A 27,364-nucleotide genomic window follows, 5' to 3' on the forward strand; every position below is an offset into this window, starting at 1 on the left:
TGGTTCTACTGACAGTGCAAATAACAAAGGTGACAGAGGACAACCTTGCTCAGTTCCTTTTAGTACTTGAATTTTATTAGATAAAAAAGCCCCAATTTTAATGTATGACAAAGAGTTTTTATATAAGCTATTTATTAGTTCTATGAAATCTGAGGAGAAATTGAATGCTTCCAAGACTTTAAATAGGTATGTCCAAGACAAATAATCAAATGTCTCCTCTATATCTAAACTAATAATTGATAGTTCTTTTTTCTTTTTATTTGCAGCATCTATTAAGGTTAAAAGTCTGATGACATTGTCCTGAACTTTCCTATTCAAAATGAAACCTGTTTGATCATCTGCTATTGTTTTGGGGATGAATTGATTCAATCTTTTAGTAAGTATAGAGGTAATAATTTTATAATCTACATTTAGCAGAGATATAGGTCGATATGATGATACTAATTTAGGGTCTTTATCTTGCTTTAGAATGTGAGATATTATAGCATACTTCCATGAAGAAAATATATTTTTATTTTTCCTAAATTCTTCAAAAGCTTCCTCTAAAGTCTTTAAGGTGTCCTCTGGAAACAACTTATATATTTCTCCTATAATCCCATCTAATCCAGGTGCCTTATTGTTTTTACGATTTCAAATGCATTCTTTAATTTCTTTTAATGTTATTGGTTTGAGCAAATTAGCGTTTTGTTCCTTTGTTACTTTTCTGTTGATATTATCATTCAAAAAATTACACGTAAGCATATTGTTTGCAGAGTCACTATTTGTATTATTTAACTTCTCATAATACAATCTGAAGACCTCCAGAATTTCTTTGTGTTCAGTTACATGTCTTGTTTTAACTCCTGTATTATCAATAATTTCTTTTATGTGACTAAGTCTAGCTAAATTGTTTTGCTTTAACTGCCAACCTATGTACGTTTGGGGTTCACTGAATAGGACTGAATTTTGAATTTTTCTAGATTTACTGCTACTTTATGATTTACAATTTCTGCATATCTAGTATTTAATGTTTTAAGTTCAGAATTAGTTTTTATGTCTTTGGTGTTTAAACTTTTCCTTATTCCGTCTATTTTTAATTGTATTTGTATTAATTCATTTTACCATTGTTTTCTTTTGTTTAGATACCAATTTTTGATCTTACCATATAAATAAGATTTCAGTAAATCCCAAAGTATAACCTTTGAAGTTTCATTATTATTACTGATGTCTAAAAATAATTTTATTTCACCAAGAAGCCACTCTTTAAAACCATTAAGTGTAGTAATGTAGACAGGTAATCTTTGCCACGTTATTAAGTCTTTAGGCATGATATTGACCTTAAAAAATAAGGCATTATGATCTGATAATGGGCATGAACTAATTAGCACTTCTTGGACCTTAGAAAATATATTGTTAGTAACTAGTACTTTATCAATTATTGTTTGTGTACCATAACTATATTTATAATGGATGTACTCTAATGAGTCTATTTCTTTTAAATCATATATATATATCCCTAAAACATAATACATTAATAAAATTCTTTAACTTTTTGGCTGCAGGGGAAATTCTAAATTTATTATTTTTAGTAGTGTCTTTTCCAGTGAGAAGGCAATTGAAATCTCCTGCGTGTATTATTTCTCCTTTGTATTTGGAAATGATTAACTCTAGATGATTTTTTGCTGTAACTGCTCCAAAACCAGGTATCCAGTAAGAATTTACAAGAGTTGCATATCTTTTGTTTATCTCCAGAACTGCCAGGCATAACATGCCGTTCTTGTTTGAGTAAGTATCGATGACATTAGGCATTGGTAATGTTTTTCTCCATAGTATCATCGTGCCTCTTCTCTTGGTTTGGTAGTGGGATTCTACAAGGACGATATATCCATTAAAAGATAATGTATCTATATCCCTGCCAACGATATGCGTTTCCTGTAAAAAAAACTATATCTACTTTATTCAGTTTCAAATATCTAACTATACTCCCTCTTTTGATAGGGTTATTAAGGCCATTGACATTTAAAGACATACATTTATAAGAGAACATTTAGAGTGATACAGATATATCTATTGAATTTAGTTATGAGCAAGTAGATAAAAATGAATAAAAAAAATCATAACAGATATAACTGTATACAAAACTAAACAATGAAACCTAATTTCCTGGCTTGATGAAAACATCATCTTAGCCACCACCACTAACAGTCCTACAAGCAATCGACCTCTATATTGCTACTTCTGCCCTCTTATAATTAGGTATACAGTTAGACTTATTCAATATTATGTAGCATTAATGTTTAGTTATTAAAGCACAAAACATCTCAAGATATATGATGAAATATAAAGTATTTTACAGATTACAAATAAAAAATAGTCATGCAATAAATGTTCATGTTTGACAGACATCTCTATGTTAAAGTAACAGGGTTATGTTCTCATAAACCAACATATGTAAGCTTAACTTCAAAAACAATGTAAGGGATCAGAATCTTTCATTAAGATGAAAAAGATATTATTTTCCTAGTATAGATTAATCTGTGAATAAAGAGTGTACATCCAGTTTAAGTATATGATTTGAAATGACACTATGTATTAAATATATATTTATATATTTAAGGCATGAAAACCTTCTCCATTCTTCTTCTATCACCCATTCCCCTCTCAACTATTCCTTCTATACATTTTGTTTATGGGCTATATGTGTGTGATCTAAGCAAAATATGACCAATATTTTGAAATTTATGCTATTAACTATTATGTGTGTTTTAAGTTTATTAAATGTGATAAACTTAATTTATTTAAACACCCTTTTCCATCTCATTCATCCCCTTTTGTTCCATTAATAAGTCATTTATACAACTTTCTAACATTGATATTTCAGAAGTGTATTCATTCAAGTCCTCACTGTTATCAATATCACTGCAATTAACAAAAGCACAGATCAACATTGCTTATGTTAGTTATTAATTATATGATGACATCCTTAGAATAATGATCAGATAGTGCATGCATTTGCTGCTTGTAAAGTAATTAGATATGTGTTATTCCTTAAACAGCTTTTGTTTTGTTCATTCAACACTTACTATTATATTCTGCACTTGCTTAAAATCAATTACTAGTACTATGTGAACTACGCAATCAACTTACTTTACCGTATCCTTCTATACTTTTGGGATGCCTGGATGCAAATTATCCATGAAAATAATAAGCAATTTCCTATTATCCAAATAACATTCCTAATATATCAGCGCTCACATGAAAAGAGATATGTTTCAACTAGGATTCTTGTGGGTAAAATATATAACACATGCGTGGAGGGACTTCCAAGTATGGTTCCCCATAAGTAACTTATGGAGAAATATCAGTAATGTTCTCTTTACAGTTTCTTTTAGTTAAAACCTTTAGATGTTTATGTGTCAGATAGCTGTATTTACCTCAGCTTATTAACATGTGACAATATTACACCTGCCCTTTTTTTTTTAAAAAAAACTATCTGTGACTTATAAAGGAATGCACTATTTCAATGTTTCTTACAAACCCATACCAGTTATTGTCACAACGGGTACAGGGTACTTTCCTAACCTAGCTATAATCATCATATGTACGAGGTATAAACCTGTATCAGTTATACCAACAACGAGTACAGGCTACATTTATAACCTATTTATAATAATCAGCATGTGTACACAGTATAAACCCATACCACTTATTGTAATAATGGGTACAGGGTTCATTCTTAACCTAGGTATAATCATAATGTGTACGGGATATAAACCCATACCACTTTTACCAATAATGGGTACAGGGCATGTTCCTAACATTGCTATAATCATCATGTGTACATGGAAGAAACCCATAGCAGTTATACCAATAATGGGTAAAGGGGACATTTATAACCTAGTTATAATAATCGTGTGTACACAGTATAAATCAATACCAGTTATTGTAGTAATGAGTACAGGGATCATTCCTAACCTAACTATAATCATCATGTGTATAGGGTATAAACTCATACCAGTCATACCAACAATGGGTACAGGGCACATTCTTAACCTTGCTATAATCAGCATGTGCACATGGAATAAACCTATAGCAGTTATACCAATAATGGGTACAGGATACATTTATAACCTAGCTATAATAATCGTCATGTGTACACAGTATAAACCCATACAGTTGTTGTAAAATTTTTTCCAACCTTCTCTTCAGTCAGCTACATTTACCTTACATTAAATATCTAGTGAAGCTGCATTATAGCTAAAGTATCTGTGTTGTGTATAGAGAAATGTTAATTTTCTCTTCATGTGCAATTTTACTCGTTTGCAAGTTATTTTATATCTACATATAATTCATCAGTGTTCGCCTTATAACTAAACATGTACATCACACTATTAATAAGTTTAGAGAACAAACAATTCAAAACAATGCAAAGAAGCAATGAGTGATAGTTGTGCCTTGAATACTGAATTAAACTGCAGCTACAACAGTTTCTAGTATATATGTTGTTAATTCTAGTCTCTGGCATCAAGAACAATTAATAAGCATTCATTTTGTTAGGAAATTATAAACTTACAGTCAAAGAACTACTTTGAAGAGCATTTTAAATGTCTCAGCAGCAAAACTTCCTTGCTACATCCTTATCATCTGTCGCAGTTGTTTCTTATGTGCGACCGGAGCTCAGAGAACAGTTACGTCATCACTAGAAGTTCTTACAAAGATTGCCAGTCTCAAAACCATGGAGCAATGAATAGCTCGTGATTTAGTTCTCTTGAAGCTTTATATTCAAATGTGAACTGCATACACGAGTTAAGTATAACGTTTTCAGTTATTTTTGGCTTTCCTAGCTTTCGTGTACTCGTCGGTTGCAAAAAAGCATGTAAAATAGAAAAAAAAAATAGGTTAAACAGGGCAGTACTATGCGGCTATTAATTTTTTCCCCCTAAAATCTCACACTGCGCTTCTCTAGAAGGCGCTCTCTCTCCCCAAAACATCTCTCATAATTAATTTACTAAATACAAAGAAAATAGAAGAGAACACACAATGCTCTCCATTTAATCAATCTAAAACCCATAAAGCTTCCTGACAGACTGTGTAGGTGTCCGCAGTCCCCGTTCCAGCATTTAAAGCTACTGCAGCTCAATTTAATGCATTAAGGTTACAGAACAAAGGCACATAAACTATTTCTAAACGGAAACTTAATACTATTCTAACGGCACTCAGCACACCACTAATTTAAAATAAAACATTGAATCACGATCTTGTAAGATTATGACAAGATCTTATGTGCTTATAAACCATTTGTTTTTATTTATGTTATACTCTGTATAGGGGATAAAACCTCATAGCAAAGGAAGGAGAAACGGCATAAAGCAATTACTTATGTAATAATAAGAGTAATTACTATAAAAGGAGGAAAAGGAGTTAGTTATATATAGTTGTAAATATTTATTTTAAAATCTTACCTCATATTTTGCACTATTTGTCCTATTCACAAAGGAGAATAACCACTGGAAGTTAGAAACTTATGCTTTACTTCCCTTTAAGTTTTTTTTGTGGACTTATCATTTGCTGTTATTTTTCCATTAGTAGCTTGCCTCTTTAGACTTGGAGTAGAAAGTTCCATATCTTCAATTTTGTCTAGTAAGTTATGTTTTTTGACAAATTCTGTTGCTTCTTCAATATTATTAAAGATTTTTTGACCATCTGGAAGTGCGACTTTTAATCTAGCAGGGAAGAGTATTTGGGCTTTTATTTCGTCTTTCTTAAGGTCTTTAATGAGGGGAATACATGCTTTTCTCTTTGCTATTGTCACAGATGTATAATCATTATCATATCTAATAACTCTTCCATTTTTATGATTGGGGCTCTTCATCCAGGCAGTTTTTAAGACCAGATCTTTATCCTGTGTTGACAAAAACTTCACTATGATGGATCTTGCTGAAGTTGGATTTTTTGATACAGAAGGATTTGATAATGACCTATGAGCCCTTTCAATTCCGTAAGAAAGTGACTCTGGAAGGTTTAGTATTTAGGTAACCAATTATTCAGGAAAAGAATCATATTATTTCCCTCTGTCTTTTCAGGAACTCAATAAATTCTAATGTTGCTCCTCCTTGACCTTGACTCCAAATCTTCCACTTGTTCAATTAAAAAGTTGTTTTGCTTCAATAGGAAATTTATTTGACTGTCATTCTGTATTTGTCTTTCATCTATGTCATTTAGAGATTCTTCTATGTTGGTTATTTGATCTGAGTGCTTTGAAATAATTTCCTTTAAATCTTGAATTTGCTTTTTACTCTCTTTTTTCATATTTTCCATGATGTTTTCTAAATTGTCCATTTTAGTAGAAAGGTCCTGTATACTTGTAATTATGGTCTGCAGTTCTTTTTTCATAGAGCTGTCTTGAGCTGATGACTTTGAATGAATCATATTTCAAGTATCTGTATACAGCTACTGATATTCTGACAGGAATTTTGTGAGAAAAATCACTGAAAATTGTTACTTTTTCTTTCTCAAGTAATCCACAGCGATAAAGAGAATATTTATAGGTAGTTTTTCCCAATGTACTTCAAACAATTCCAAATAAATCCTGTCAGAAATAAAAACTTATAGACAGAGCAACAAAAAACTGCTGCACTCACTCTGGCATCTTGGCCACGCCAAGAATGTAATTTTTTTGGTGTGTATTTTTACTGGCTAGTGTTACATGCTGGTCATACTTTAGACTTTCTTAATGGGAACATTGAGAAATTTTGTATGTGTTTCTTTTGTGGTATTATTTGCTGAGGTAATGCTGAAAGTATGTTTCTGAAGTGTTATTTGCTTGGGAGTAAATAGCATTCATTTGGTTTTCTTTGCATTTAGAAGTAACTGAGAATTCTCTAGCTAGGATTCAATGACGGTCTGTAGTTTGAAAACTGTGTAGTGGTCCATCATCATCATCATCAACCCCTATTTTTTTCATTTTCTACATGAGGTTGTGGTGTTGTGTTAATTGTTTTGTAGTCCTCATATACACTGTTTTGAAGTGGTGCCATTCTCCATCAACTCCACCTATTTCATCCTATTCTTGGGGTGCTAGAGCCCCGAGTAATTTCTTAAACTGTTGTACTTTCTCTTCAGTCAACTTCCAGGTCCTCAGCCTGGTCTCTGTTGACCTTATAACCTTCTCTAAACTCTGCTTGCAGCTGATTGCGGCAACCAGTGGTTTATGCTGTGGGCCAGCTGTTTCACTGTGGATGACTTTGCACTCACTGATTCTACTCTGGTGCCCTTTTCTTATTAGGAGGGAGTCTTCCTGAGTTGCATGTTGGGCACTCTTATATGTGATCTTGTGACTGTCTCTCTTTCTGAACCATATGTTGGTACCATCAAGCCATTTTCTAGACAGAAGTCTTGAATGGCCTCTCCTTCTTTATTCCTGTTGCCCCAACCCACCCATGTGGACACAGGCAATCTTGATATCCTGTTCTGTCTATCCCAATATGTGCATTCAAGTCACCTGTTATCAATACCAATTCATGCTGTCCTACTTTTTTAAGTAGGTCCTGCAACTGTTGTCTGAATGTAATCTTCTCTTCACTATCACAGCTCTGATGTGGAGCATAGGGTGATATTATGAATGATGTCCTATCATTAGGCTGGAGTCTGATTGCCATGAGTCTCTCATTAATTCTGATGACATCCCTCACTGCCTTCTGAAGCCTCTCTCTTTCACCACAAGGCACCTATAGTGCCTTTTTTAGGCAAGGTTCAAAGGATAAAACCACCACCGTAACAGATAGAAGCAGGCAAAATCTGAAGGTAATGCTACTCAGTGCTAGAAGTCTAAACCTCAAAATGCACTCTCTCGAGGCACTTCTACAAATGGAGAACATCGATATCTGTGCAGTAACTGAGACCTGGTTCAAGGCTCCAGAGAGCACCCCTGCAATACCAGGCTACAATTCTTACCACACTTTTAGGCCACAAAACCAGGACCGAAACACTAAAGGTGGAGGAGTGTCCATATTCACCAAGGATATTCACACCTCCAGGCTAGTTGCCCAACACAATGCATCTGAAATTCTCCAGGTGCAACTAACACTAGGTAAGACTGCAATCCAAATTGTAGCTTGCTACAGATCCCCAACCATGCCCCAAGATTCTCACTACACCTTTCTAAACATACTGGAAAATATTAAGATACAACCAAACACCCTAATACTGGGTGATTTCAACTACTCTGCCATTAATTGGGAAAACTACTCAGGTACCAACTCCTTTTCCCAACGGTTCTTGGAATTCATAAATTCCAATGCCCTGGATCAACTAATCCATTGTCCCACCAGGGGCTCCAATATCCTAGACCTGGTCATTACCAATATGGGAGATAGATGCTCCACACCAGTGGTCACCCCCTCATTGGTCAGGTCTGACCATAAGAAAATCACCCTTGACATCCACATCCCACCCCCCAACCTCCTTAAAAAACCTCTCCAAAGCCAACTTCAAGCTACTGAAGTCAGAAGTGACAAACTTCACAACACCCACGCAGATGGAATCTGGAAGTTCGACTGCAGAATCCTACACTAAGTCATTGTACGAGCACATCCACTCGTGCATGAATCGTGCCATCCGAAATAGAACCAAGAGGCTCTTCTCCAAAGAAAGGAAGCCAATTTGGTGGTCCCCTGCTATAAACAAACTATACAACAGAAAGAAGAAAATCTTGCAAAAAAGAGGAAAATCCCAGGATGCAAAAAACTCCCTCACCAATCTCAGTAAGAAGCTGAGATCCCTCATAAAATCCTCAAAAGCTAGTTACGAAAATAAAATTGCCAAAGATTCCAAAGAAAACCACAAGGCATTCTATAGTTATGTCAAGAATCTAAATGGCAATGCTCAGATCTGCTCTGAGTTACAACAGAATGGCATTAAATATACTGATCCCGAGGATATTGCCAATATCCTGGCAGATCGATTTAGTGCCAACTTCACCCCACTCTCACTACCTAAAGGGCCCATCTCAATACCAAAAGATTGCCAAATTCTGATAATCATGGCCACACAGGTAGAAACGCACTCTCGAAAGCTAAGAATACAGCATCCATGGGACCAGATGACATCCCAGGCTGTGTACTACATGAACTACAAAATGAACTGGCACCTCACCTAAGTGTCATGTTTAATCATAACCTCACCTCAGGCTTCATGCCCACTGAGTGGCACACAGCTACAGTTATCCTGCTCCACAAGGGAAGATCCACCTTGGATCCCAGGAACTACCGTCCCATCAGTCTGACAAGCCTGATTTGCAAGGGCATGGAATGCATTATCATGGAACTTATAAACAAAGACATTGGCAACCTTCAAACACTAGTCCCCACCCAGTTTGGGTTTGTGAAGGGCCGATCTTGTCTCCTGAATCTGATTGACTTCTTCGAATCAGTCTCCAGAGCTGTGGACGAGGGTAAGGCAGTCCACACAGCCTATCTGGACCTCGCCAAGGCCTTTGACACCATCCCCCACTCTGGAATCATAGATAAACTTACTAAGCTGAACATAAATCCCTACTTCACTCAATGGGTTGCTAACTAGCTTACTGACAGAACCCAGACAGTAAAAGTAGCCGACTCCAAATCCAGCTCCAGACAAGTGACAAGTAGAGTACCTCAGGGTTCAGTCCTGGGACCACTCTTGTTTGGCATCTACTTCTCTGAAGTACAGACTAACACTAAGGGACTCTGGCTAACAAAGTTTGCAGATGACTGCAAACTGGGAGCCATTACTGAATCCCCAAATGATGTGGATATTCTACAAAAGGGCCTTACAGAAACAGATGCCTGGTGCCAGAGCCATGGGCTCAAGCTTAATACCAAGAAATGTATAGTTATCACCTTTGGAAAAAAACATGTACCCATAGGTGGCAGGACACTAAACATTGTAAGTGTGATGAGAGACTTAGGGACACAGGTGGACAATGGTCTCACTTTCAATAACCACATTGCCACAACAGTCAGAAAATCCTTCTATGTGGCACACCTCATCACTAAGGGCTTTTCATCCAGAAAAAGGAGGTCATTGTCCCACTGTACTCATCCCTCATTAGACCCATTATAGACTATAATGCCCCGTTTGGTATTTACCTCACAAGACATCTGCAACAGCTGGAAAGGCCATGGAAATACCTCACTAAAAGAATCACAGGCCTAAAGCAGATGCCATATACTGACCGTCTAAAAAAACTCCAGCTATACTCTGTGGCATATCGTCTACTCAGAGGTGATCTCTGCTTAACATACAAGGCCATGTCAAACCCTGAGCTGTTGGACATGCTCCACTTAAAGAAATCCCAATCCCTCAGTGCCACATGCTCCAGGGATCTAAACCTTGTCATCACAATGAACAAAACATGCTGGAGGGATAGGTTCCTGGCCCAGAGACTCCCCATACTCTGGAATAGACTGCCCATACATATCAAGCAGAGAGCCTCATTGGCCCTCTTCAAAAGGAACCTTGATGATTGGATGGGAGATAGGAAATTCACCCCGGGGATCATGTCAGTCGCCCTGCTAGACAGGGGCCTGGAGAAGTAAATATTGTGGGAAGAAATATCCAGGGAATTGTTATGGCTAGGCTTGCATAGGCCCTAGGGCCGACATCCTAGTACCAACCTATGAACTTATGAACAATTCCCACACTATTTCTAGCCTGAGTAGTAGACTCTGGATCCCAAGACAATTAGCTTTGCTGCAGTGCCCTTCCATCTTGTCACATGGATACATAGGATGTGCAGACTCACCCTTACCATCATGTCATCCACTTTCCAGCTCTGTCCTGTCAATGAACTTGCAATGAGTGTAGAAATTTTTAGTTCATGTTTGGTAAGTTGATTGGTTTTATAAACAGTTTTCATTCAATGGAGCTATCCCAGGTAACCCAGGCTGGATAACTGGACACTGGCTGGCCAATATATTATTGACCCATGGTTGCTGGGCTTTATGGTGGGCACACACTGGCCAATAGGAGCACATACACCCCTCGCAGTGTTAACATGGGTTCTGGTGTAGGTCAGAGTAGACTGGGTCTTCAACCCACTTACAACCGGCATTTACCCATTTCCATTTGGTGACCTTAGTCAACATGACCAAGTCACCTAGAGCCATATTTTACAGTGTGCAGTCTGTGATCCATGTTATCCTATCTTGAGTATACTGCACATCACAGTAGATGCCCAAGGTGGTTGGTCTATACAACAACTCTTCCCCCTCTAGGGCACCATGTAAAGTCATTGTGAGTTTGAGATGAAAACAATCAGCATGTTTTTCAGAGGTGGGAAGCCCCCTATGGATACATGGAGAGAACATGCAAACTCCAAACAGACATTGACTGGAAGTCAGGATTGAGCCTTGTACCTGGTGCATGGGAGGCGAAAACCTTAACCATTATACCAGCTGGAATCTTGACTGTAGTGGTCCCACCTTTATGAAAAGGTATTTTGTATGATTTCTTGCAAAGGACTTAGTTTTCTTTGATGGAATGCATTATTAGTATGAAAAAAGAGTAGATGAAAGTATTGGCTACAGTTTTAATATTCTCGGATGAAAGTGTGTCAGCAGGTAGGTTTGTGTTTTTCAGGTTTTGGAAATATTTTCTAATTGCTTTGGCTGGGATCAAATGGCAGGAGAAAGAAGTTTGTTGGTTGTCTTGGCTGGAAGAGATAGCGAGGGAGGCAGGGGTTGTCTTTGAGGAGACGGCTGATTGGGTAAAGTGAGTGTTAAATTGAGAGGCAATGATGTCTACATTGTTGCTAGTTGTTGATGGTAGTGATTTGATCTGGGTGTAGTATATTTTATCATGGACCAGAATAGTTTGGCTAGGTATTGGTGCCTGTGTAATATATTGCTGTACTAGGTCTTTTTGACTGTTTTGATTTGATAGACTTCTAAGGTGTCTCAACATTTGCCAGTTATATTGTGTTTTGTTTTTAAACCAAGATTTCCCTTGCTTCATCTCTAAGCAACATAAGTTGTGTAGTTTCTGTTTTTAGCTATGGTGCTGGGTTGGATTTTACTCTTTTTGTACTAACAGAAGCTAATTTAATATAGTATGTTAAGAAATATTGTATTACAATGAGTTAAAGTGGCATAAGGAGACATGGATTTTAATGTATTCCAGTTGTAATGGTGGAGGTTTGAGATAAAAGTGTTTTTGTTAAATTACGAGAAATTGTGTACTTGACTATAATGGACATGTTTATGTATGGGGTTAACTTGCCTTAGTCTGTAAGTAGGAAGATGGCCATTGATGGTGTTAGGTAAGCAGTCAGAGGTGCTGATTATGTTTGGGAAAGTAGTGGGAAGTCAATCTGGAGTAGACTGTTTACTGCTACTTTTATTGATTCTTGGTGTACTGAAGTGTAGTTTGGTAAAACCATATACGTTTATTGAGATGGAAATGCACTGGAGTTAATAAAGTGCCAGTCTATGCGGCGGTCACCTAATATAAAAGTTTCAAGATGGATGTTATGAAGTCCCCAATGCAGGACCTCTTCAGCTGTTGTGATATCATTGCCTGTAGGAATATATGTTGCTGTGCTATATAGGGTATTTTGGTTATTAATATGAAGGAATGAGATAAGAATTTCTGTGTTGTTGAAGTTGGCGTGGGTATGGAGTTATAAAGTTAGTCCCAGGGTATTTTTGTATATGAATGTTATGCTACTTGTATCCGTATGTTTTCTGTTATTTCTTTTTTATATGGTAGCCTGGGGGTAGGATTTCCTTTTGTTTTAACCAAGTTTCAGTGGCAACAAATATATCTGGAAAGTATGTAGCTATGCTTCCATGTAAGTCTGGTAATTTACTGTAAAACCGTCTGGGATTTATGTTTAGCAGGACTAGGTTGGTGCCTGTACTGGGAAGAGGAGACAGTGTGGGATCATCAGGTTTTGGAATAAACTGGTGTAATATGGGATGTGTACCCAGGGCTTGGATGGATGCCACAGCTAAGAGACAGAATGGATGCGAAATGTTTATATTTAAGTTTTATTTTGAGTTTGTGAAGTATGTGGTTATGTTGGAGGTTGTTGTAGTTGAAAAAAGAATTGCATGTATCTGGATAGAGATCAGAGATATGTCATGGAGGTAGGTGGATAAATTATGAGTTAAGCAACTGGGGCTAGAAGGAGCTGAGTAAAAGGTTTTAATGTGAGTATGGTAAAATGTGGCATGAGCTAATAAGCTTGGCAATAGGAGGGGAAATATAGTGGTAAATGATGGTTTGGATATCAGAAAGATGGGGGTTGAGGTACACTGTGTGGTGTGTGTGGATTGACAGAAAAGAGGTTGTTGTTGATTTTAACACAAAAACAACGAGATGAAGAGTAGTGAGAAAGAAGAGAGGAGTTGATTGATTGAATAACAGAGTGGATTGAGAGAAAGGAGGTTGTAGATTCTAACGCAAAAGCAAGGAGAGGGAGAGTAGTGAGATAGAAGAAAAGAATAGGATTAAATATATCTTATTAGAAGTAATATAATTAAGAAAGTATTTTAAGTGATGGGAGGTATATTGGCATGGCAGAATATCATGTAGGAGATTACTGAGATTATGTATATGCCCTATAATTATACTAGGAATATGTATGGAGTAGAGAGATTCAGGTGTGTTAGATAAATGATGGAGAAATGAGAAAAAAATCAAGTGAACCAATGAGGAAGGCGTGAATAATGTTATGAATTTTAAGTTTTGTGTACAGAGGTTAAGTGAGTGTGTATGGTATGCATGACGAAAGGAGGTACTGCCAGCACAGCTAGCTAGAATTTTGTAAATAATTATATGTCATTTGTGAATATGAAACTAATTTATACAAGATGCTGGTGTTACAAATGTATTAGATCTGTATGTCATATAAGATGCTTGTGTTACAAATGTATTAGAACTGTAAGTCGTGTATATCAAACTGCTTACTATAGATGTGTGTGTTGAAAAGGTATTTGTAAAGTGCTGTGTTTGAAATGTAACTACACTGTACCTACTGCAGAGAACAGAAATGTACATGCACTATTGTAATTGTTTAAATGTATCTGTTTTAACAGAGTAAACTGGAGGGTTAACCTCCGTCCAGCAAACTTTAGAAAAATATCTAAAATTAAATTACTTTATAGGCTAGTCCATAAAGAATATATCTCACAGGTTTCAATGCAGCCAGAGACACAAAGCCTGTATTAGGAGGCTTTCTGTATTGTCTTTGGGGTGAACTAATTACTGTTGTGAAAGCATGAAGGAATGCAATTGTTTTATGAATTTCAGCACCTGCCAAAGATCTGAGCAAAAGCCCTTGTATATGCATTTTTGCAGGTAGGTAGAAAGTCCTGTCAGCTTCAGCATTGGGGATTTTACCTGGGAACTAAAAGTCAGATGACCAGAAATGATGTAATTCTGCAAGTTATCCCAGCAGCAATATTTTAGATATTATTTTGAGAATTCTCTTAGTGAGACAGAGCATTCTGTATTTTGTCTTGGACCTGACAACAAGAAGAACCATTCACTACATCATCTGCCTTGCTCTATTAGCAGGTTTTTAGGGTATAGTAATTCTCTTAGATACAGTCAGGAATATAATGAAGCTTAGTTTAGATATTACATTTTCTTTATCTGAGCCTGTCCTTCAATGTTATTTTAAATATTTCCTGTTTTGAACTCTGATGTCACTGTGAATATATACTTAGTATTTTTTGTTCTTGTATTACTTATTATTAAATTTTAACTTTTAATTGTGTCTGATCTTTGTAGAGATATTTAGGTTTTGAGAGTACTTGCGTATTTATTTGGAGACACTGTGTGGGTCATTCCTAATAGCCTTGCTCTTGGTGAAACTACCATTTGTATTAATATGAATATTAGACAGTAAAATTGGGCACCTTTTGTTAAGGGCCTTAAGGTAGCTGGCAGGAGTGACTGGTGGCAGTGGTAACTACCTTATAGTCTGGGCATAAGGGGCGCATAGCCAGTAAACATGTGCCAGCCTTTACCAGGTGTGTGTGTGTGTGTGTGTGTGTGTGTGTGTGTGTGTGTGTGTGTGTGTGGGTGAGGGTGTAAATCAAACATGAAAGAGTATGTGTGTCAGCTACTTGGGCAGGGACACGAAGCACTGGTTGGATAGAGAGGGTGCTGGAGGTCTTGGCTTGGTCACTCAGCTGAGATCTCATCTTGGCTTGGTCACTCAGCTGAGATCTCAACTATATAGCTGTGCCAGTGGGGAGTCTTATTGGGGATCTGGAGGAACAGGGAGAAACCAGCCACAGACTGACTGTGGTCTCTGTGTGCACTTAAGGGAAATTGCACTTGATGCAGAGAGCTGCATCTGGAAAAACTGTGTGTGTGCCTGTCATCCTCCCAGTAAACATCCCCCCTACAGGTGCCAATAGTAAGGATTGAGGCTCCTTGATTACTGGCACAGAGGTGGGATAGCCACGTCACATAATGGTTGGCAGTGGTGGGCCGTCACAGTATGCATGCTTTATTAGATCACTGATGTAGGATTTAAAGTGGTAGAGAGTCAATGTGTGGGATAAAATAGAGGTGTAGAGCTGTGGGACTAAAGGTTAGGTGCAGTGATTGGCAAAAAAGAAGGTCACAGTGGTTTCTTATTGGCTGTATTTATTGAGAGGGCTAGCTAATGTTGGAGTAGGTGGGGTGGGAAATGGGGGTAGAGCAAAGTAGCAGCATGAGTTCAACCACAATGAGGGTGAACGGAGTGGGCCCAACAAAGCTAGGGCAGTTAGTCACTACAGAGACTATGTATGGTCATTTAAATGTAGATGCATACTGTAAGGAAAACAGTTAAGTGGAACTGCACTCTACTTCTCTAGTGTAAGCTTTTATACTAGTAGCAAGATGGACAAGAAGGTAGAAAAAGTCAGAGCTAAAGCAAGTATGAGAAATGTTCAGTTAGAAAAACTGGGTTGAGGGTTTATAAATACAGAGTACTTAGTCAGGTGGCAGGCCAAAACTATGGTTATGGAGTAGGATATCAGAGAAATGTAGGGCATCTAAAAATGGGGTGTAATATTTTACTCAACATCCTACTGTAGTGTAATTTTTTTTTCAAAAAGCATAACTCTATAGTACCAACAAAAACATTGCTAGCCATTATTTAGAGAGATAGCAGATATTTCAATTAAAGGTGAAAAATGCTTTGTGTACAAAGCTGGACTTCACTATAAGTAAAAGTGCTGCCAATCCAGCCAGGTATTGTTTATGAAGGGTGAAGTTGCTATTATTTCCACACTCACACTGAGGTTTGTCAAAGGCTCTGTAAGCCAAATGAGGGTACATGTATTTAGAAAATATGAAACAAGAAATGAAAAATAAATACAGAGAAAGCAGTCAACCAGTGAATGCTAGAAAAGGAAAATGGTTACAAGATAATTTCTAGCCAAAACAAGATGGATGAAAAGGCTATTGCTTATCACTGATCCCTAAATTCCCACTAGCATCCTGAGTAAATGCTGAGAATGGTGCTAGGAAAAATGATCCTAGAGAGGGTGAGAAATATGTTGTTAATAGAGACAAATTTAAACAGTTTTTCTGTATCAAATATTTGAACAGTTACTAAGGACATCTAGAGGTATGTATATATGGAGATGGACACCAGAAGAAAATTGACTGAAGTACACTTTTGCAACACCTTATACAATATTCAAAAAGCATACATATTATCAGAAGAGGGGAAAAAGATAATACTAGATATGGCATTTCAAATGACATTATAAGGCTAAAGTGCAAATAATGGTGTATAATATAAGATTCTGTGTACTGCACCACAGCAATGGTGAACCAGCCACTGCACTGGGTATTACACAATAGATTAGTTTTCTACATATAACACTATGTCATAAAACTAAAAGTGGATACTTAAAATTGTAATCCAATAACCACCTGCTTTCATTAAACTGGCACAGTTAAATGACCTTTAGTTACATATATAACTTTGCACCATTTTCACAGTAAAGATGTACATACACCTGTAACCCACATGGTATACAGTTGTAACAGGTAATTCAACTGATTATAACTTGTATACAAATGGAACACTATACTGAGATAAGCCAACAATGTTATACTGCCTGAACTTGCCGTTCACTATCCACCCGTGCCAATTGGCACAAATGACTGCAGCAGCACAGGTGCAACAGACTAGGGTGCTTTCTACAGGAACGGTATTTTAAACATGCTGCTTGCATATTATTTGCTTTTTCTGCTGAATATCAAAAAACAGCATACCCATGAGAGCTGAAGGTGACCAGCAGTTCAAAAGTTTCACAAAATGAGGTCTACTTTATATGAAAGTATACCAGACTTTAGGCTATTTTTGCTTATTCACCCTAGTCTGAAACAAGCAGTTATATATAGTGGTTAGAGTCAAAACAACATTAGATGAAGTAAGCATCTAGAAAGTAATTAGAGAAAATTGGAAAATCTTTAATGGTTTTCCTGAAACTTTAAATAAAATAGAAAAAGAACCACATTTTGTAAGGTTAAGGGGTAGAAATTTAAAAGATCCTTTTCAAAGAAAGTTAAATAATTTAACAGCCTGTAGTGAAATTAAGAGAAACATGATATTCAATTGTTTCAGCTGTAATTACTGTAAATGTTTAAATAATGGAAAAATCTAGGTTTGTGGTATACCTGGCAATGTGTGATTTCTGTACAGTGGGAGCTGGATTTTAGAATTTATGAACATATGCATGCAACTGAAGTAACACCAATACTTTATCTAGAAGTTTGGTCATATTTACCAAACAAAAGAATTTTAAATTTGCAGTGATATATCACATTAAAGACTTTGACTAAAGGTTAGATGCAGAAGACCAGCTAGACTGGTTCGAATAAATTTAGCAAAGTAAGGTTAGAAGTGAGTAATTATCCCAGTATTAATGATCATGAATATTTCAAGATCTTCCTGAAAAAGAAGAGGTTAAAACATTGATTTATGGCAGTTCTGTGAAATTATCATGTGATAATGTTCAAGCACTTTAAATACGGTTGAATTTAAATTTAACTTCAGTCTGATGGTCTCATCTTTAGAAATGAAAGCGCTTACGAAGATCATTAACGTTTGTTGTTTATTCGCTTTTCTACTTTACTTCTGGAATCCTATAAAAATATTCCCTGGAATCACCATATTCATTTAACTGCTCCAGGGATTGGAATTCTTTTCAGTGACAGAACTCTAATTGTCATTAAATTAATCTGGAGTTGTACTGCAGTTAGAAATTATTATTTAGTGGAACATATTCCAACATTTAATTTTCAAAAGCATCTTTTTAAATCAGTTCTTTTCTTTTGACTGAATAGCTCCTTTTTCAGTGAATTATTGTCACAAACTATCAGCTGTACACCTGCACTGCTCCTCTCTGCAACACTGATTAAATGTTTTGGGAGTAAAACCGACAACTGTAGCTTGGTTTGGGGATCAAAACTGAATGTTCTCAAACCAAATTGATAGGGCTGGAATGGTTGTTGGAGAATATATCTCAGTACCTGCCTACCTGCATTTCTATAGTTGTTGGGGAAAATAAGAAGAAGGAGTGAAAGGCATTAGGTACAGCAGAAACATATGATAGAAACTTTGAAGTTGCTCTTCATATGCAGTTTAGAAACAAGCAAGTATACAGTCATATGTGGCTGGTTAAGGAAAAATAATTTACAGTGAATCTTTCATTGACAGGTTAAGTGTAGTCTGTACTGTTTGTCTGTGTGTCTCTTTTATACATGGGTGTCTCTTTGTAATATACACACACACACACACACACACACACACACACACACACACACACACACACAGACACGCACACACATATATGTATATCTTACAGACACACATATTCATAGGTATAGATTGATACAGCAACAGTGATACACATGCATATGCTCATTTACAATCACACGCACACATTTAAATACATAAGTTCTTTTTCAATATAAAGCACATTCTGCGGAGTTTTAGGTACTTCTGCAGCCAACACATACAGATTACATGCAACTACTTCTTTGAAACTCAAAACAAGTTTCTTTCATTGCTAATGTGTTTCATCACATGCTTTATTTTTGTGGTTTGCCTCTTTCGTGCGAGCTGTTATGGTTTTAGTTCCCATCTGCAGACTTACAAGATCTGACGCTGTCTGATCTTGCTTGTTTTACAGGGAAATTACAGAGTAACTTTCTTTATAAAGCATTTGAAAGAGATCTAGTTTCTTACTCCTTTTGTACATTTATGCTGTAACAAATCCAGAATGAAACAATGTCCATTACAACTGGCTTTAATTAAAATAAAGGATGTACTGAATTCATGAAAGATGTTGGAAAACACAAGGGATTATGGGTCCAACCTTAGTGTACCTTTAAGAGTTTAGCACAGATGCATTCCCTTAGTCTCTACTTGTAAACTGTGTGATTCTGAACAAGTCAGTTGATCAGACGGTGCTCCCAGGACACCCCTGAAAAGCTGTACTTGTACCTAGTGGGGTTTCCTTGTTAAGTAATGAATGTAAAAACAAAATTTGATAGTGACTGCATATAGGAGACATTATTCTTTATGAGTCTAATCTTGTGTGCCAAACTGCTCAGCCATGAGGAGACACTATTAGCTTTTTAATAAGAGTATTTTTGCTATTTGTGAGTTAGTTACTTAAACCTTGGTTGGATCTTTTTTTAGAATAAACTCCTTATTCTCATAGATCTAGTGAGTGCCTAATAGTGTCAGCATTCATCAAGGCAGTTAACACATAGCCAATCACTCAGTAAATGTTGAGCTTCTCTTGTCTGCTTTGTAGATAAAAATGTGATCTGGGATTCATAGACAAGTTATGCGTGCCTGTGCAGTGTCAATTTTCAAAGGGTCACTGTGCAGTGCATTGCATAGCTAATCAGACATGCATCAGACATTGAATAGTACTGGCAGATGGTGCAAAGGACCGCATACTAACCAGATGTGAAGTGCTGATGGGAGAAGCCTCATTAGGTTGCTTTGTGTGTGGAGGAGTGCTACAGAAGGGCATGTGCCCGATGAAGGCAGGCTAGCATGGCCAAATTACTGCATGCCCATGAGTGCAATGTAGTGCTGTGAAGCTACATCTTGCACTTACCAAGCATGAGAAGGGCAATACAGCTGGAGCTGCACACCCAAGTGCCATCCCTGCACTTCACATAAATAGGAAGGAAATGGGGTAGTTGGGAAAGTAAGCAGAGAGAAACATACAAGGATACTCAAAAGGTGTGAATGGTTGGGGCAGAAATGGTAGCATTTTTGTTAGGAAAGGGACACATATTTCCTACATAGAAGAGAAGTTAGCTGTAGAAAGTAGAGAGGGTAAGTTGTGGCTGGACTATAGGGAAATTTCAAGTTTATCCGAGTGCCTGTTACCAAGCACTTTACAAATTAAAAGTGAAACACAGTAATAGAATGCAAAGATTAGTGAGAACATTAAACATAGGAAGAAAACAAGCATTAAAACAAACAACAAAATAAAATATCCAATAATCTAGTAAAGACTCAATGATAAAATTGTGTCAAATAAAATCAAATAGTTGGCAAACATCAAGTAAAAGATAATCCAAATACATAAGTCTTTAATCCACTCTTAAAACCAGCTAAGCTAGGTAAATCCTGCAAACAGCTCGGAAATGGGTTTGATGTATAGGGACCTTGGTAGCTAAACTGCTCAATAGCCAGAAGATTACAGATTATAACAAGAAAATGCTATGAAACCTTATGAAGCAGAATGTAAAGACCCAGTATGCCTATACCAGGAAAGCAGGTCTTGGAAGATAAGGTAGACCCAGGCCATGCAGGGCTAAATTCACCAGAACCAGGACATTGTAAATTATCTGCTATTTGACTGGTAACTAGTGCAGGCTTTGCTAGACAGGTAATATGTGGTGGAACAGAAGCTGAATTCTGCTCCTTGATTGTCAGTTTGTCATTAGTAACCACTCATTTATCATACACCTTCAGCACGTAAGACAGCTGGTCACCACAATGTATATGTGCATAAGCCAGACATGGAGGATTCCCTAAGAACAGCATACATAACCACATCAACAGTCTTAGATGTGTTGAGCTTAAGCTAATAACCAACCATGCAGTTATGGATAAACTGCACGTACAGCATCAAATGATTAACGGTTGACATACACTTCAGAGAAAATAAGAGCAAAAGCCGTATGTTGTCAGCATAACCATGATAATGCATACCTCTCGAATGAATAATGTCCCCCAGTGAAAATAAATAAATAGTGAAAAGCAAAGGACCAAACATTAATCCCTGAGGTTGCCCCACAAACCAGAGAGTGGAAGGAATATGAATTATTCCCTGATACCACTCTCAGGATGCATCTAAAGAGTTAGGAGGCAAACAACTAAATGGCAACACCTGACATACCACAGTAATTCTCCAAATGGTCTAATAAGATATCATGAAGCATGATCCACCAAGTCAGAAGCTGATGAATGATCGAGAAGGACAGCAAAGTATAATGAAACTGATCTTTCACAACTAGAAGGTAATTAAAGGCTCTCATTAAAACTATTTCAATGGTCGGCCATGGTGGTGCAGCGGTTAGCATTGCCACCTCACAGCAAGAAGTTCTCTGGTTTGATCCTTGGCTGAGGTGCCTTCTGTGCAGTGTCTGCATTTCCTCCCTGTGGTCACATGAGTTTCCTCCCACATCCCAAAGACATGCTGTAGGTGGATTGGACACTCTAAACTATCCCTAGGCATGAGTGCGTGCGTGTGTGTGTCTTTTGTGGAAGGTTGAGTGCCAGGCTGGCAACTCGACACCGTAAAACTCCACTGCCAATCATGAGCAGACAGGTGATGCGCTGTGGTGACCCCTAACTGGGAAAAGACGAAAGAAGAAGAAGAAGATTAAAACCATTTCAATACTTGCCTTGCCCTAAATCCAGACTGGAAAGGATCACTAATTCCACATTCAATCAGACAATAATCTAGCTGAATGTACACTGCCTTTCATAGAATGCTATCAAGAAGGGCAGAAAGTAAGGGGAGATATATAAACATAAAACATAGACTCAGACAGACAGGAGTGGTACACACATTAATGATTTAGAGGACAGTAGATGGGGAGGACTGAGCAATGAACAAGGAATGGAGAATGAACCATAAGGGGGAATCACACCTTGATGGGGATATGATCGGATGCCAGCCCAACCTACAGAACAATAAAACCAGGCATTACATACCTGTTGGCTGATGTCAGGGGCTGGTTGATTACCTGCTGGCCCACTGGGCTGGGCCTACCAGTCATGTGACTCCACATGCCATGCCAGAAGGTGCTCCACATAACTGAGGTGGGTAGCTAGTTACTATCATATGTCAGCCATCACCAGCCTTTACACCTACCCTTAGTAAACTGGGGTAGATCCATGAAGAAGATTCTCAGAAGAGGAGCTTTTGTCACCTCTCCCAAGAAGTGGCCACAGTGACCCCTCTAGTTCATCTCCATAAAGGGAACCATTATTTTCCTACTGACAAGACACCCTTTGAAACCACTGGTGACCCAGTACCAGGCACTTTGGCCAGTGCAGATCAAGGTGAGCGTGGATGCACCTCCTCCTTCACTATAAGCAGACCTGTAAAAGAATGAAACAATAGGAAGAAAAACATTACATACTTATGCAAGCAAAACAATTTAAGTTCTTTAGCAGACTGCCACAGAAAACATACCTACAAAAAATTAAAACATGTAACCTAACAAAGGAACTTAGTGCTGGAAAAGAAAAAATAAACTTAAAAATTCTTACAATACATATCTGCCTGTCTCTCCCACACCTCTGTCTTCTATAGGCAAAACAAATCAGAGTGTAATGAAACCAGTGACATCACTAACCAACCTGTAAAGCTCATGCTAGGAACTCATCTACCACAAGGACTCACCATACTGCCTTAGTAGGCATGCCTGGAAATACCTCTGTCAAAAGAACAAGGAAATCCTGCTCTCCCTTGCACATCATGGTGGAGCTTTGGATTCCATAGCACCTGAAGTAGGCATGACCACTCATTCAGGTCAGTCAGAAGAGCAAAATGGAAGGACAATGTGTCCAGGCTCACATTTAAAAATCAAATGACACCAAATGTAGAACTACACTGTGCTGCTGTGATATACCAGTCATGATGTGCCATGGGGCTACAATATCTCTGTAGTACAACCCCATGGAGCAATGTATGTACAAATTCCACACGCAAAGGGATGCAGTTCATATCCTTGTGGTCACCATGATATACACAATTACCACCAGCATGTCTGGTTATGCAATGTGCTTTGGTAGCAATTCAGAAATCAAGATGCTACGTGCCTTTATTACAGTAACTAACCCTTATTAGCTCAATATAATGAACCAGTGCTATCTTTCTCAACCTTATGCAATGCTGTACACCTGGGGAGTAGAGGAGTTTCCATACTAATTCCACAGCTTTATGACTTTACAAAGTTACGGTAGGAGTAACACAATTTAAGGAGTTCCACCTTGGAAATACATCTCCAGGAACAAAATACAACACTGTGGTGGATGTAAGCCAGACTGTGGCAGATGTTGTGATATATATGTCACTGGAAACATAGGACTTTTGCATGACAGTGCACTGTCTGCCCATGTTTTTGGGGGATACAATGTATAATGGAAACATTGTGAAGGACATGGAACAGGGTTTGCTGTTTCAGGGCCAGACATTGAGTTGTGGCTACATTCTGTAGTGAGTGAGAGGGAGTCTGTGCATGGCATTAACAGTGGCCAATATATAAGTGCATATGGGATGTGGGAGCCTGTGCACATGGGTGCAGTAGAGAATTTGGGTGAGGCATTGCACAGCATTAAAGGCAAGTGTAGGGGATGGTAATCCTACAGCAAGCCTTACACACACCAACTGGCATGTTTGTCCACAGGTGTACATTTCAGCATGGTCACACAGTTGAGGCAGTACCTGGAGTAGTTCATTAGCCATGAGAATAAACTGGTGCTTCAAATACACATTCTGGGCAAAACTGCCACCACTGACAAACAATATCAGGACAAGACGTAGCAGCGAAGTGTAGGCTGTGAATGTTGCAGAAGGTCATAATTAATTTGTGCAACAGGCTTGAAGTAGAGTTACTAATGTGATACTCCATGCAAAATACAAGACATGGGACATATTGACTGATAGCTCCACCATAGAAGGAGGACCACCCACACAGAAGTGTTTCACTGAGTCTTAGAAGTTTTTGGTATAACGTGATAGCCAATGGTAGTGGCCCCTCATAGACAGAGATGGTTTAGATGTGAGAGCTGGCTTAGCATTGAGCACCTGTATGTCTGTTGTGGATAAAACTGTCGGTAGTGTCCACTGCAATACAATATAGAGCACTCCAATACACTTTAAAGTAATGATTAACCAAAGCACAATTGCATATTATTTATGGACAGTTAAAAACATTAAAACATATAATCTAACAGAGGAAATTAGTGCATCCACAGCAACTTGCATGACAAGGTATGTATGTTAAGACTGCTGTACCTGTATTTTAATGTGTAGAATGGCATATTTGCAGGAAGACAATTGTGTCACGTGTTCCTGCTTTCATAACTTCCACTGGTGGAGGGTCCAGCACAGCAGAGCAACAGGGGCTGACATCAGCAGGGCATTTGGGGCTGACAGTTATGCCAGCATGCAAATGACATAGTCTGATGATATAGTGGCAATGTATGCAACAGTTCAGGGAGAGGGGTTACAGTTACAGGATGAGCAGACAGCCTCACTGGGGTACAACAGTCACTTTCTCCCTCACAGCCCATGTAGGCTACACCTGTGTCTCCAGTGCTCACAACATCTGAAATTCTGTAGTACTTATGAGGTGCACATAACCACTATAAGAGATAGACATGGGGAAGGGATGTAGTTATGAGTCAGCATAATTCTAGGTCCATCCCTGATATGGCTGCAACACTTGGCATTAAGAAGTGCTTGCTCAGGTCAATGATCCAGGCAGAATCAGAAGCTTCATAGATTCCAGGATGATAAGGACCAAGTCAGTAACATGGAGTATAGGAACAGGGAGCAGACAATGTTGATGAATTTTATGGTGGTAAATACTACCCCCCATGATACACTAAGATCAACCACTGATCAGCCTCTACTGGCCATTCTATTCATGCTGGTGGTAGGGTCAAAATGTAGGATGGTAAGACACAGACTGTCCCGAGCCATACTGGTTATACTGTTGGAGTCACATCCTTAGTCACCTCTGGATACATAGCCTGCTATACTTCATCATGGTTTTGTCCAGGCTGTGGGTGATGGTAGTTCTCTGGCTCAACACCTCAGGCTGCACTTGCACAGTTGCATAACTCTACCCTCTCTTTATCACCTGTGAGCACATAGATTGCCATCCATGTTCATGGTCGACATCCACTTCATGGCCTATGGTGCTCATCAGGATCAGTACATGGTGCACCATGTGAGGCAGGATGTTTACAGTTCTGCAGTTCTATGCCTTCCCTTTCACAGCCTGCATCAAACCCTGACACAACAAGCCAGCATAGTGGATTATAAGTCCTATCATGACAACCTGACACCACCTCCACCACTGGGGAATGTAATCCCTGACTCCCAACAAACCTTCCAGGTATGTGACTACCATATTCACCTCCTGTGACCCTACCCAATATTGCAGCCAACTTTCACTGTGTCCCCCAACCACTACCACAACTTTTACTAGCTTAGAGTATTGCACTCATCTGTCTCTGTGTCCTCTCCAAGACCTATGCAAATGATGCTGATTGTGCCCTGCTCACCCTCAAACATGTGTGGATATTTTTTTAATTTATTTATTGACATTTGATTACTGGGAAAGTCCAACTGGGTTGAAGCCTTTTTTCAGAGGAGGCCTGGGAGAAAAACTGCAAATTATAACAAAACATAGGTTCATAGATTAGTACTAGGCTAACTGCCCTTGCGAGTCATTTTAAGCCTAGCCAATTATCCCCTGTGAGATTCAAACCCTGTACCTTGTGTTTATAAGGCAAACACCTTAACAATTAGGCCACCCTCCCAACCTTTAAGAGTGATCATTTTATAATCTTCAAAAATAAAACAAAAACATCTGCCGTTCAAAGAATTATAACAAATTAGACATAATAAAAAAAAATAGTTAAGAAATGATACAAGGTATATGACAATCATTTCATATTTAGAGAATTTTTAGACAATTTGTAGAGAAATTAAAGGTAAGTTAGTGTAATACAAATCGGAATTGCAATATGAAGTGAGGGGAAAAAACAGGCTTATGGTATATTTAGAGAGAAAGTCAGAGAAGAGAATTATATAGCAGTAAGGAAGTAAGTGAAGAAGGGAGAGTAAGGCAGTATAAGGAATGAATAAAAACAAAAAGCCAAGGGACAACGCTTCCAGCAAATATGCAGTGCAGATGCAATACACCTACTATCCAGATACAGTGATAAATAGAAATAGAGCAACGGTAGTTCTGTAGTTTAACGTTAGAACTTTTATTTTGAACAAGCACTTTCGGAAGGCTTCGTATCCCTCCTTCCTCAGACGAAAATAAAACACTCATTTATTACAACTTCCCCATTAAATAGGGCATCAATAATTCCATTAACAATTTGCCAATTTAAGTTAATAACCTACTAATTTACTAAAAAATGTTGTTTTTAAAAGTCAGCTTGTTCGAGTACCAAATCATCAGTCATTTAAAAACATGATTCTTACACTATAAATACACAATGCCTGCAACCCACTCATAGAATTATTGACAATGAATATATTTAAGTTAAACAATAACTATAAAAAATAATAATGACTGTTAAAAACTCCTTAAAGTTAAAAACTGTATATGTTAGTTCTATACATTCTAATCAGTTGCTAATACATTGACTAGACAGGACTAATAGCGCCACTGCCATTTTTCAAAGGCAGTATGTTTGTCTAAGTTGCCCCCAATCATCATTTCAGGTCCTAAATACAATTAAACTTTATCATTTCAAAATACCAGTCAGGCCAAACATACATTCAGTGTGACAAAATAAATATTGTTGGTTAAATAAACCCAATTTATAAGCCTGTGTAAAATGAAAAATAAATAATAAAGAATAAAATTAAAATTATCAAGTGATGGTTTAAGCTGCCCAGGAATATTTAATATATAACTAAATGTTTTTTGTATATTTGGTATATCTATATACCTGTAAGTAATGTTTTTATTTAAACATTCAAATTAAGATAGAATAAATCATCTATTGTTGGCTGTCACTAAAATCCAAATACAAAAACAAAAAACAAAAAACAAAATATTTAGAGAGAAAGTCAGAGAAGAGAATTATATA

Source organism: Protopterus annectens, chromosome 10.part0, assembly GCF_019279795.1.
Source record: "Protopterus annectens isolate FY-2018-M chromosome 10.part0, PAN1.0, whole genome shotgun sequence".
NCBI lineage: Eukaryota > Metazoa > Chordata > Ceratodontiformes > Protopteridae > Protopterus > Protopterus annectens.